General features: G+C 43.0%; 1 long non-coding RNA gene across 1 annotated transcript; it reads left to right on the plus strand.

The window, feature by feature from the left end:
- Positions 1-5,478: 5,478 nt before the first annotated feature.
- On the plus strand, positions 5,479-10,287 carry LOC112845348 (uncharacterized). The gene is made up of 3 exons (XR_003218169.1): positions 5,479-5,520; positions 8,009-8,125; positions 10,227-10,287. It is a non-coding gene; the product is annotated as an uncharacterized LOC112845348 (long non-coding RNA).
- The last annotated feature ends 904 nt before the right edge of the window (positions 10,288-11,191 follow it).

The following is an 11,191-nucleotide window of genomic DNA, read 5'->3' on the forward strand; positions in this document are numbered from 1 at the left end:
GTAACAACATCACCGTCACGTGTTTAGGATGTCGAACTGTTTCACAGTTTAAGGTTTTTATAATAAAACAGAGATGCCCTGATGATGATGCCGATGGCTGATTTTCATTGTTATACGAGACTGCCACCTGGTGGGGAAGGAGCTTCAATGAGTTCTTTGACAAAAGCAGCAAGCCGTCAAAATTCAATAAAACCTTCCCGTTGTGTACTCATGGATGAATTGTAGTATTTACAAAACTCCTATATATCCAAAAGCTGATGAAACAATTTCCCAGCAGCAGCTCTGAGTGAATAAATGAGTGTTTACAGACTTAACGTGTCTGTATTTGTCAGCTCATCAATGAAAATATGAATAACAAATTTAAAAATATTCCAGCTGATGACAGGAGCTGACGAGTAGCCTAATTTACACCCACAAGTTGAATCAGCGGACACTTGCACCAAAGATCACAAAACACTATCAGCTTCATTTATCCCAAAGTCCTACTTTGTGATTCTCTGAGACAGTTTGAAAAGCAGCCTCTAAGAAGGCATCCACAGTGATTTTTCTGAGCTGATAGAAGAAATGTTAGTTTCAAGAGTCTTCACATTACAACCCAAAGAAGAAAATAATAGAACTATTTCTGAATGAAATAAGCCTGTTGTTGGGCACCATCTTTCATTCTTTCACTACTAAGAGTTTAAAACTAAAGACGACTTGAATAATTTTGACTCACGTACTGAAAAGAGAGGTTTGTTTTACTTACCCTGAAGGCTCTGAGGACTGCTAATGGGTCATCGGCTGTGAGTCTCTGCAGGAGTGCTGGCCAGCAGCGATGAGCCATAGGCAGCAGTTCATTTTCCCTCTCACTCAGCACCTGAACGCACAACTCCAGCACATCCAGCACCTAAAGACAAAGACACACAACACACCTAACAATTATCTCTGTTTTGATCCTGATTATATGTGAGCTGAAACTAATTATTGAGGTCTTCATTGAGAGCCCAAACTCCTGAGCAGGCCTGACTTCAGCACAGACTTATTTCTGTTTCACTCCTGGACCAGACTGAATGTTTTTCCTTGATGAGCATTACACCAGTGAACAGTCATCCACACAGTTCTGACAGGATGAATTGTACCAACGCTGGCGGTCCTACCCTCACAAGAATGATTATTTTTGTTACTAGTCCAACAGTTGACTCGACATAAAACTACCTTGAGTCGGAGCCTGAGGCTGGGATCAGACAGCAGATGAATGCAGCGCTCCATAGCATCCTTAGTGATGCTGAGGTGGGAGGGAAGCTCTGCTTTCACATCAGGACTACCAATATCTTCAACATCCTCACACTCAGTGGGAGGGACCTCTGCAATGGAGCACATGTACAGTTAGACCGCCAGTTTAGCAGCGAGGTTCAGATTTCTATGACTCTTAATTACAATGATCCATCTCCTCTACACTTATTCATCTTCGAGAATGGAGATGTGCATGGCCCGGCAGTCCCTCTGCAAATCTCAACTCTTTGTTACAAACAGTTTTATAAAAGCAACCCCCCATTGTAAACCCCATATGTTGTGTCATTAACCTAAGACACTGCGTGTGTGTGTGTGCCTTCCTGCTGGTCATAAAAGGGTCATCTCCTCTACACTCTGAATCTAATATAACCACCACTACAGTCTACAGCTGATATTCCACTGGCCCTTAGACAGACCTATTACCTCGGTCTTCAGTGTCATCGTCCTCTATTCCAATGCTCTCTGCCAGTTCTTTCTGTTTGCGGTAATTCAGCAGGAACTGGCGAATGCTGAGGTCTTCCTGGTCACTGGAGCTTTGCCTGGAGCTGGCAGACGTACTGGTCCTGCTACAAGTGGAAGGAAACCACCTCGCTAAAGGAAAAACAAGACAACAATATGAGCATAGGTTTGGTTACAATAAAATAAGTCAGTTAATCAAAATCAGTGTGACACAGACGCTGATGTTTTTGAAAAGAGCCCATCAGTAACATTTAATTCATACATTTTTACTGTGCGGGCTTGTAAAACTTCTGTATGAATATTATTATGAATATTAATTCTACAACAGAAAACCACTCAGCAATTAAACATCACGATGTATTAAATGTTTCCAAAGATACTGATAATTTGATAACGAGCAAATTATACATCCTGAAGTGTACTCCTTGATAGAAACTTTGAAAGGCACTGCAGAAAACATAAAGTTAAGCAACATAAAAAATGTGGCAGAGCATGCAATGAGTCACATTTTCTTCCTTGTCCTCTTTGACTCCCAGTATACGTGAGACTCAAGCTGACATCACTGTTGAAATCTTACCCAGTGCCTTCATGAGCGCGTGCAGCGCGGAGCAGAAAAGAGCAGCTGTGCGCTCGTAGCTGAGATCCAGATCCTGAACCATGTCCCCGACCAGCAGGCTGCAGTCAGAGTGAGTCAACAGAACTGTCAACACCGGTGGAGCCTGGCCAACAAGACAGGATTATAATGAAATACAGTACAAGCTCAGGGCAGCACAGGCTTAAGCAGACCAAGGAGGAAATCGGGTAAACCCTCCAGCAGTTATTTCTGTGTCCATTTTGGGTAAAAACAAAAAACACATCATAACTACCTGTAAATGCAGGCTGAGCCTCTGAAGGTTGAGTGATATGTCATTAAGCAGGTAGTCAGAGTTCTCATTGATCAGTTCCTTGAGGGAAGCGTATCCACAGACCTTATTGATGTTCCATATGGAGCTCAGCGCCGCCTGGCTGACCAGCAGCGTCTCCTCACCAGCTTTCTCCAGCACAGGATACAGCCAGGTCGTCAACAAGGGACGGAAATCGCGGCCCAGCGCCTGAGCACAGCAGGCCAAGGCCTCCAGTTGGATGCACAGCTGACAGATGTTGCTGTTGAGCTGGTGGATCGTGGATGCAGATCATTTTAGATGTTTCAGTAGCAGCCTGATGAAATTAGCTGTGTCGTTAACCCACTTCAGCCATCCAAACAGATGACCATCTAAGGTGAATTATGCAGATCACTAGCACAGTACACAGATTACCACTTCTGATTCCAGCCAGACTTGTTGTTACTTCATTCTAATCATGCAGTAACAACAAAGATTTATTCCTACTGGCTTTTTAAAATGTGCTTCTTCTATTCTAGAAAAACAAAAACATGTTATCACAGGGTTTGGTTTTTTTCAATGACATTTGTGTTGGCTGTGTCAGTTGCAGGCAAACATTTATCATTATTTTAAATCTATTTTTATGTTTTAGGATTTTGTAAACTGCCTTTTTTTATGTTTTTATGTTTTAGGATTTTGTAAAGTTTACAAAATCCTAAAACATAAAAACATTTTAAAAAAGGCAGTTTACAATGTAAACTGCCTTTTTAAATGTTAGATATTAGGAAATAGCTTAAAATTAGTGCATATTTAACTTGTTACACTGCCTTAATGTTGCCTGCATGGGATTTCCTCATCAGCATATGACTGTACCCTGGATGATGATATGTGAGGAGCTTGAACTTGATTCGCTAACAGAAACTAATTTAGCTAGCTTAGCACACATGTCTTGTGGCAAGATATATGCACCTAAATGCTTTAAGTCATTGGCTGTTCTGCCAAATTGCCACCAAGCTGCAACTTTGTGAGCTGACTGTTTGGCGATTTTTGTGTTTTAGACAACAAAAAGAAAAGAAAAAGATCTACGGATTCAGGCTTTTCCTTACCTGTGGTAGTGGCATAGAATGACGTCACTGACATTGGTTTAATATGAAAACAAACTTTGTCAAACCAAAAAAAAACCAAAAAAAGAAGAAGTGAGTCGGCGTGTCATCTTTACCGAGCACCATACATGTTTTGCACACAAAAAACAAGTATTGCCGAACAAAAGATAAATGTCCTTTTTTTTCCTACTTTCGCCGGCTGGTCGTTTGGCGTAAGACGTAAGAAGTGGCGCTTTCAATCTGAGCGCCCGAGTTCGAATCCCTCACGGACTCGCTGCCACGACCATTGCTTGGGGGCGGGGAGAAGCCAAGTCGCTTCTCCCTTTTCCTGCTCTTGCCAACTCCTCCGCCTGCTCTCTTATTACCTTTTATTACCGCAAAATACCCATGCTTCTCAGCTCTTCATTCCTCAACTATTTGCTGCTTATTACTCCACCTTCCACAACTTGCAACTTTCTCTCTTCAGGCTACCAACTCTGCCTTCATTTTTTCACACTGTCTCCCACACTTTTACATCAAATTATTACCACCTAATAAGCACAGTGACAGAGGGACCCCAGGCTTTTTTTCCGTAAGTTACATGTGTTTGTGTCCGTAACTACCGTCCTTAGCTAGGTCCTCAAATCTAGGCAGCTAAGATGACAACTGGGCTCTTCGGGGAAACTTGTTTTGTAAAGTTGCTTTAGCTAATCCGTAGAGGCCAATGAATTGACCGTGACTAAAGAAATGATGAGAAAAGCACTGGGTTGCTGTTGTTGCTCTCCGGTCACTGATGCTAGCTAAGAGGATGTAATAAAGGCAAGGTAGCAGAGATGAAAAAGGAGTGGTTGTTGATAAATAAGTGGAGAAAAAGGTGGGCAGGGAAAAAAAGCAGGTGTGAGTGTGTGAAATGTGAGTATTTGAGTGTAAAAATGTGTGGTCTCCTGCGAAAGGCTGGGTGCCCGATGTGCACCTTGCGCTCTTTAAATACAAGGATATTCCACGTTCTGCTATGTGGTGGGCTAGCAGGTTCATAACATAGAGGCTCAGGTTCGAGCCCTCGGCTCACCTGCCTCTCTATGTTTATCTGCTAGGGGGAGGTCCAGGCAGGGGATCTTGGAGTGAAAATTCCGAGGGATGAACCTTGTTCAGCCTGGACTTCCCCTGATTTTGATTTTTCTCTGTTTTTTCTTTTACCTGCCAGCAACAAACAGCCCAGCCTGATTTATGGGACCTCCTTCTTGTCATGGCTACCAAGGACCACTCTTCTTCTGCCAACAAGTCATTGCCTGACAAATAATTATTTCCTATGTTTCCCTATGGGGTTTTTTAATCTCCAATATCTTTACATATCTTGCTAGATAGACTTCCCTCAACAGGGTTTACAAACGCCTTATCCTCTTTGTCCACTTCAAATAACTTTAAACAACTATTCTTAGATTTCTTGCAACATCTGCTGTCCTCTTGCACAGATTACGCTTTTTAAAAAACTAACAAACACTTTTTTTTAACGTCAACCCATTGTTGGAACTAGATAAATAAAGCATATATAAAAGTCACTACCAAAAACTCATTGCAGCTTCGACCTTGTTATAGGAATGTTGTTTGTGGCTCAAGATGACTTGATTTCATCCATGAAGGATACATTTGATATATGTTTTCACATATTATAGACCAACAAGTTATTATAGCAGTTTAAATACGAGCGATCGGAAGCATGTGCTGATCAGCTTCAGTTTCTTCTCTGAAGTTGCTCTATTTCTCTTCAGGTTTCTCTCAGACCAAGATTGAATGTGATGACAAGGGTGATGGATGGTGTGACATGTGCTGCTGGCCCACAGAACCAGGTGAGTATGCTGTCCATGTGCTCTGCAACAATGAGGACATCCAACACTCTCAGTTAAGATTAGTTTTCATGATTGTTGCCTCAAGACCTGAGATCATGGTGGTGGGCTTGTGATGGACACACTTTTCATGGCTGAAAGCTCTCCTGTAGAGGCTAAGCCCTCTCGATCAACAACACACCTGCCGCTAACTACGTGTGTCTACCTTAAATATCTTTACAAACTCAAAATGTGACCTCTAGCACCAAACGCTTGCTGCAGTTCTTGGTGTCAGGGGTGACACACAAGGTATCGGGTTTTAGGTGCAATTACTTTTTCATATAGGACCAAGTATGTTTGGATAGCTTTTTCCCCTTGAAAACTGCCGTTTAATATTACACATTCTTGTCTAATATTATAAATGTATTGATCTGAAACGTGTAAGTGTGACAAATATGGAATAAGATACGAAATCAGAAAGGAGGCAAATATTTTTTCACAGCGCTAAGTCTGTAAATGATCTTCTTTGGCTGTAGTAGATCTTTGACTTGTTCCTTTTTTAATTGTTTGTTTAAAATTGTTTTCTCTAGGTTAAGGCGTACGGTCCAGGCCTTCAGAGCAGTGGTCTGGCTGTTGGAAAACCCACTGAATTCACAGTTGATGCCAAGCAAGGAGGAAAAGCTCCTCTGAAAATTATAGCCCAGGTATATCTGGCTTTGTATATGACCACAAATATGTTAAATATATTGCATGTACCGTATTTTTCAGAGTATGAGTCGCACTTAAAATCCTTTAATTGTGCGCCTTATGTATGAATTCTGGTTGTGCTTACTGACCTTGAACCGATTTTATGTAATACACGGCGCTCAAAAATCTGTCAAAAAATGTTTTAGTACGACTTTGGTAAGCTACGAAGTCACACCGCTTGATGGATTGTCGGAGCATCATGGTTACGTAGTCAGCAGCCTCGCGGAGTGATACGCGCTGCGCTTCAACATAATATTACTGTATTGTGTGTGGATAAGGACCCCAAAATGGCACCTGTTAAGAGACATGCTTACGAAGCGGATTTCAAACTCAAGGCTGTCAGTCACGCAGTAGAACATGAGAATAGAGCAGCTGCGAGAGATTTCAACATTAATGAATCAATGGTACGGAAGTAGAGGAAGCTAGAAGAAAGAGTTGAGTAAAGTTTGACTTATCTGACTGTTTTGTTTCGCTTAATGCGTTTTATAATCCAGTACGCCTCATGTATAAAACCAGACCTGTTCATCAACAGTGCGCCTTATGGTCCGAAAACTACCGTGTGTTAAATCTGATTGAACTAATCCCTTGTCTTCTGCACAGGATGGTGAAGTCAATTCTGTGGATGTCCAGGTTAAGGATAATGGCAACAGCACATACACCTGCACCTACACCCCACGTAAGCCTGTGAAGCAGACTGTGATGGTCTCCTGGGGAGACTGAGAGTCCATTCAGGGTGAGTATGCACTCACTTTCACTCTTGCATGCAGGGTTTGCCTTTTCTTCTCACTGAAAAGTCTCTTGAGTTTTGGTGTTTGTGCCCACAGATGAATATCGGAGCAGGCTGTCATCCAAACAAGGTGAAGGTCTCTGACCCTGGAGTGGCAAATACGGGCCTCCAAGCCTTCCAGCCAACATACTTCACTGTTGACTGCTCAGAGTCTGGTCAAGGTAAAGCTCCATAAAACTGTGTGTGTGAGAGTAAAGAGCGCAAACATATGCTCATGTCAAAGAAATATTCCAAACAACCGATATTACAGGGAAACTTATTTAACCCACCTGCTGTTTGAGGCTAAAAATGACTGTAGAGCATTACCTGCAAAGGTAACATGCTAACACAGCCTTTGTCCTCTGCCATCAGGACAAAGGCTGTTTGCGTTTAGGCTATTCCAATGACATCCTTCAGGGTCAAAGTGGATCCTTCTCAAGGCAGAGGGACCAGGACTCAGCCACAGTGGTAAGAATACCTGTACTGCCTCACAAAGTCAGAGAGTGCTAACAAAAAACAGTCTGTTTATTTAGTTTATTGGTCTATAATACGGTCTGAATGTTTTCCGTCATACTACATGGAACAACTCTTCATAACACTTTTATGAAAATGTTTGACGAAATTGACAAGATCAAAATTCAAATCACAATGGCAAGGATTTAAAAACAAGAATAAACATGAATAAACAGGGTTATAGTTGGTACGCGAATGTAAACAGGTCCTTTTGAGCTGTCATTTGAACTGCGTACCAGTCAAAGCAGTAGTAGCAGCAGGCTGTGAATGACTTTGAAATCATCAGCAACCACACCAACACACACTGTTAAATATACACCTGTGCAAAGGCGAGAGAAGAAATGCTCACACATGCGGGCGTGGATTGTAGTTACTTTGTAGTTACTTTGTATTATGTGGGTTCTTATAAGACAAGGAAGCGTTCTTCTGGCTGTTATGCATCATATTAAATGGGAGAATGTGGATCGCTTCCCTTTCCCGTGACAGGGTCCCCTGGGAGTTGCGTGACCTACGGTGGAGATCACATTCCCAAGAGCCCTTTCAGTGGCAGCGTGGCAGCCATGCTGGACCTTAGCAAGGTCAAGGTGACAGGCCTGGGAGACAGTATGTACCTCTGTCATTGTTCTTGTACATCCACACCTTCTGACACCAAGCCTCAGGCTACATAAAGCCTAGTGATAACCTATGAAACCATCATTTGCTTTTAAATGTTTGTCTAAGCATGAATGTTTTTACGATGGCTTTCCCCCCCACCTTGTACGGTTGCCAGTATATTGATGTTTTCATTTAATTTTTTAAAATGAATCTAAGCTTTTCGAGCAGATCAGAGGTGTCAGTGTATTTTCTTTGGTCTCTGTTCTGGCAGAGATAGCTGTTGGCAAAGACCAGCTCGTGCTGGTGTTTGTTTCTTCCTCCCCATTATCACCACAGCTTTATTCAAAGAAGGTGATCTGATCTTTTGGCTCGTCTGTCCAATAGTGTAGATTTCTGGTGAGTATCAGCTGCGCTGGGTATGTAAATCGGGCCATCCAGCTGCGGTACTGATCCGACGCCACTTGTGCCAAAAATCCGGACAAATGTCGTTTGATCATGGAGCAAATCTGAGCCAAATAGACTGATCATTTTTTTCACATGGCGTCTCATCAGAGGAAACTTTTCCTTTTCCAAGTTCCTGTAGAACTGTCAGAAAAATCCTGGAAGCGCTGTCTGAATTCTGTTTCGAGACATGTAATCACAGACACATATTTCCCTTTTTTAGCAGAAAGGTTGGCCTGTGGATAAGCAGTTGTGATCTTGGACAGTGTGGGGAACTGCACAACGTTGAAGTTGTGCAGTTGTGTCTTAAAGAGATTGACCTTCACACAAAATGCTTTCATGTGCGCATAAAGTTGTGGTACAAGCTGCTCTTTCCCTCGTAGGCTCTTGTTCAGGGTGGTTAAATGATCAGCAAGATCAACTAAAAATGCAAGGTCTGCCAACCATAGAGGGTCATTCAGCTCATGAAGAGGTCGGTCCTTCTCTTTCAAAAATGGTCAATTTCTGACCTCAGGGAGTAAAGACGCTTCAGCGCGGCGCCGCGGCTTAGCCAGCGCGCCTCCGAGTGGTAGAGTAGATCCCCATATTCAGCATCCACTTCAGAAAGGAAAGCCTGAAATTCTCTGTGCTACAGTCCTCTTGCTCGAATTATGTTGACACTTTTTACAATAGTGTTCATTACATCTCCAAGATTGACTGTCTTGGCACAAAGGGCTTCTTGGTGAACAGTACGGTGCATTTTAACAGCCTCACCTCCAGCCTCTTTCACCTCAGCGCACATCATAGACGCCATTCCTTTGTGTGCACCTGCCATAGCTGGAGCCCCGTATGTTGTATCTGCACACAGCTTGTCCCATTTAAGTCCCATTTTGTCAGTTGAGTCTGACACAGCTTCAAAAGTATCCATACCCGTTGTTGTGCCTTTTAGACTCTTAAGATCGAGCAGCTCCTCTGTAACTCCACGTCTTGCGATGAGTTGGGCCACCTCATAGCTGCTATTGGAGCCTTTTCCTGGACTTTTTGAGCACAAAAAAATACTGTTGCTGACCCTGCAGGACAGCTACTATTTACTTTACTTTCTGCTCTCGCTCAGCACCAGTGTAGGATGCATAGACCTGATGTTTGGTTTCATAATGACGTCGTACATTATACTCTTTCATAACTGCCACAGTTTCAGTGCAGATAAAACAGACACTTCCCCTTGAATTCTTTGAAGAAATATTCACTCTCCCACCGTGTCTGAAATTTTCTGCACTCACTTTCTACCTTTCGCTTCTTTGGTTCTGCCATGTTTAGTAACTTGTGGTAAATTTCTTCTAGGATTGTCCTTTTTGGTGGAGCAACTGCCTTGATCAACAGTAGCTTCCCCTGGTGTTAAAACTAAGAAGTGCAATACACTCAAGCAAAAGTTGAAGTGCGGGCCATATTCTATTCTATTTATAAAATTTCTTGCGGGCCAATTAAAAATGGGCCGCGGGCCGTAGTTTGGACACCCCTGCTATAGACATTAGCACACACTCCAACAGGTTTTCATCCTCTAGAGTCACTTGGATGACACTGAAAACACTACGTCCAGATAAACTCCGTGTATATAGCGTATTATCTTACAAAAAATACAAACAAATATAAAATAAGTATTTTATTTTCTAAATGTAATGCTTCCTTTTAGGAGGAAGGTGGAGGAGCAGCTCCAGCAGAGCAACACCAGAGGTGTGTGGAGAGGACCGAACACCATCACTGGACGGAGCACTGTGAGCGGAGGGGGTCCAGAGTCTGGAGACCAGGTTCTGGCTAACAGATTGAACCAGTTGTTTAACAGGTTTGATTCAGTAGCAGTTCCCTCGCCCATCCACCAGAGCTCGTCACACCTCTCTGCAACCCCCCACAGCACCGGGGACATGAAATGCACCTCACCTGTCCCCCTTTTCCTTTTCCTTCAACCACTCTACTGGGTCGTCTCCACCTGCTACGGCGGCTGAGATCCTTTGGGGTGAACAGGACGCTCCTAAGGACATTTTATGACACTGTGGTGGCGTCTGCTATTTTCTGTGCTGTGGTCTGCTGGAGTGGTGGAATGGCAGAGAGGGACAGGGGGAAACTCAACAAGCTGGTCAGGAGGGCCAGCTCTGTCCTGGACTGTCCGCTGAAGTCCATCGAGCAGGTTGGGGAGGAGAGGATGTTGTCTAAGCTAACATCCATCATGGACAACACCTCCCACCCCCTGCATGAGACTGTACGAGCACTGAGCAGCTCCTTCAGCAGTGGACTTTTACGCCCACAGTGTAGAGAAAGTGAAACAAATAGAAGTCCCCGTTGATGCTTTTTTATTTTCCATTGATATTGACAGCCTCTATACAAATATAGACATTAGAGAGGGAATCAACTCCATAAGGAGAATCTTTCAAAAATATCCAGATAAGAGAAGACCAGATAAAGAACTGTTACAATTATTGGAAATAAACCTCATGAGGAATGATTTTGAGTTCAACGGGGAATTCTATTTACAGATTAAGGGTACGGCAATGGCGGAAAACTTTGCCCCAGCCTATGCCAACATCTTCATGGCAGAGTGGGAGACCTCTGCATTGGAGAAATGTGTTAAAAAGCCATTATATTATTATCGATTCTTGGATG

Source organism: Oreochromis niloticus, unplaced genomic scaffold (genome assembly GCF_001858045.2).
Source record: "Oreochromis niloticus isolate F11D_XX unplaced genomic scaffold, O_niloticus_UMD_NMBU tig00006836_pilon, whole genome shotgun sequence".
NCBI classification, from domain to species: domain Eukaryota; kingdom Metazoa; phylum Chordata; class Actinopteri; order Cichliformes; family Cichlidae; genus Oreochromis; species Oreochromis niloticus.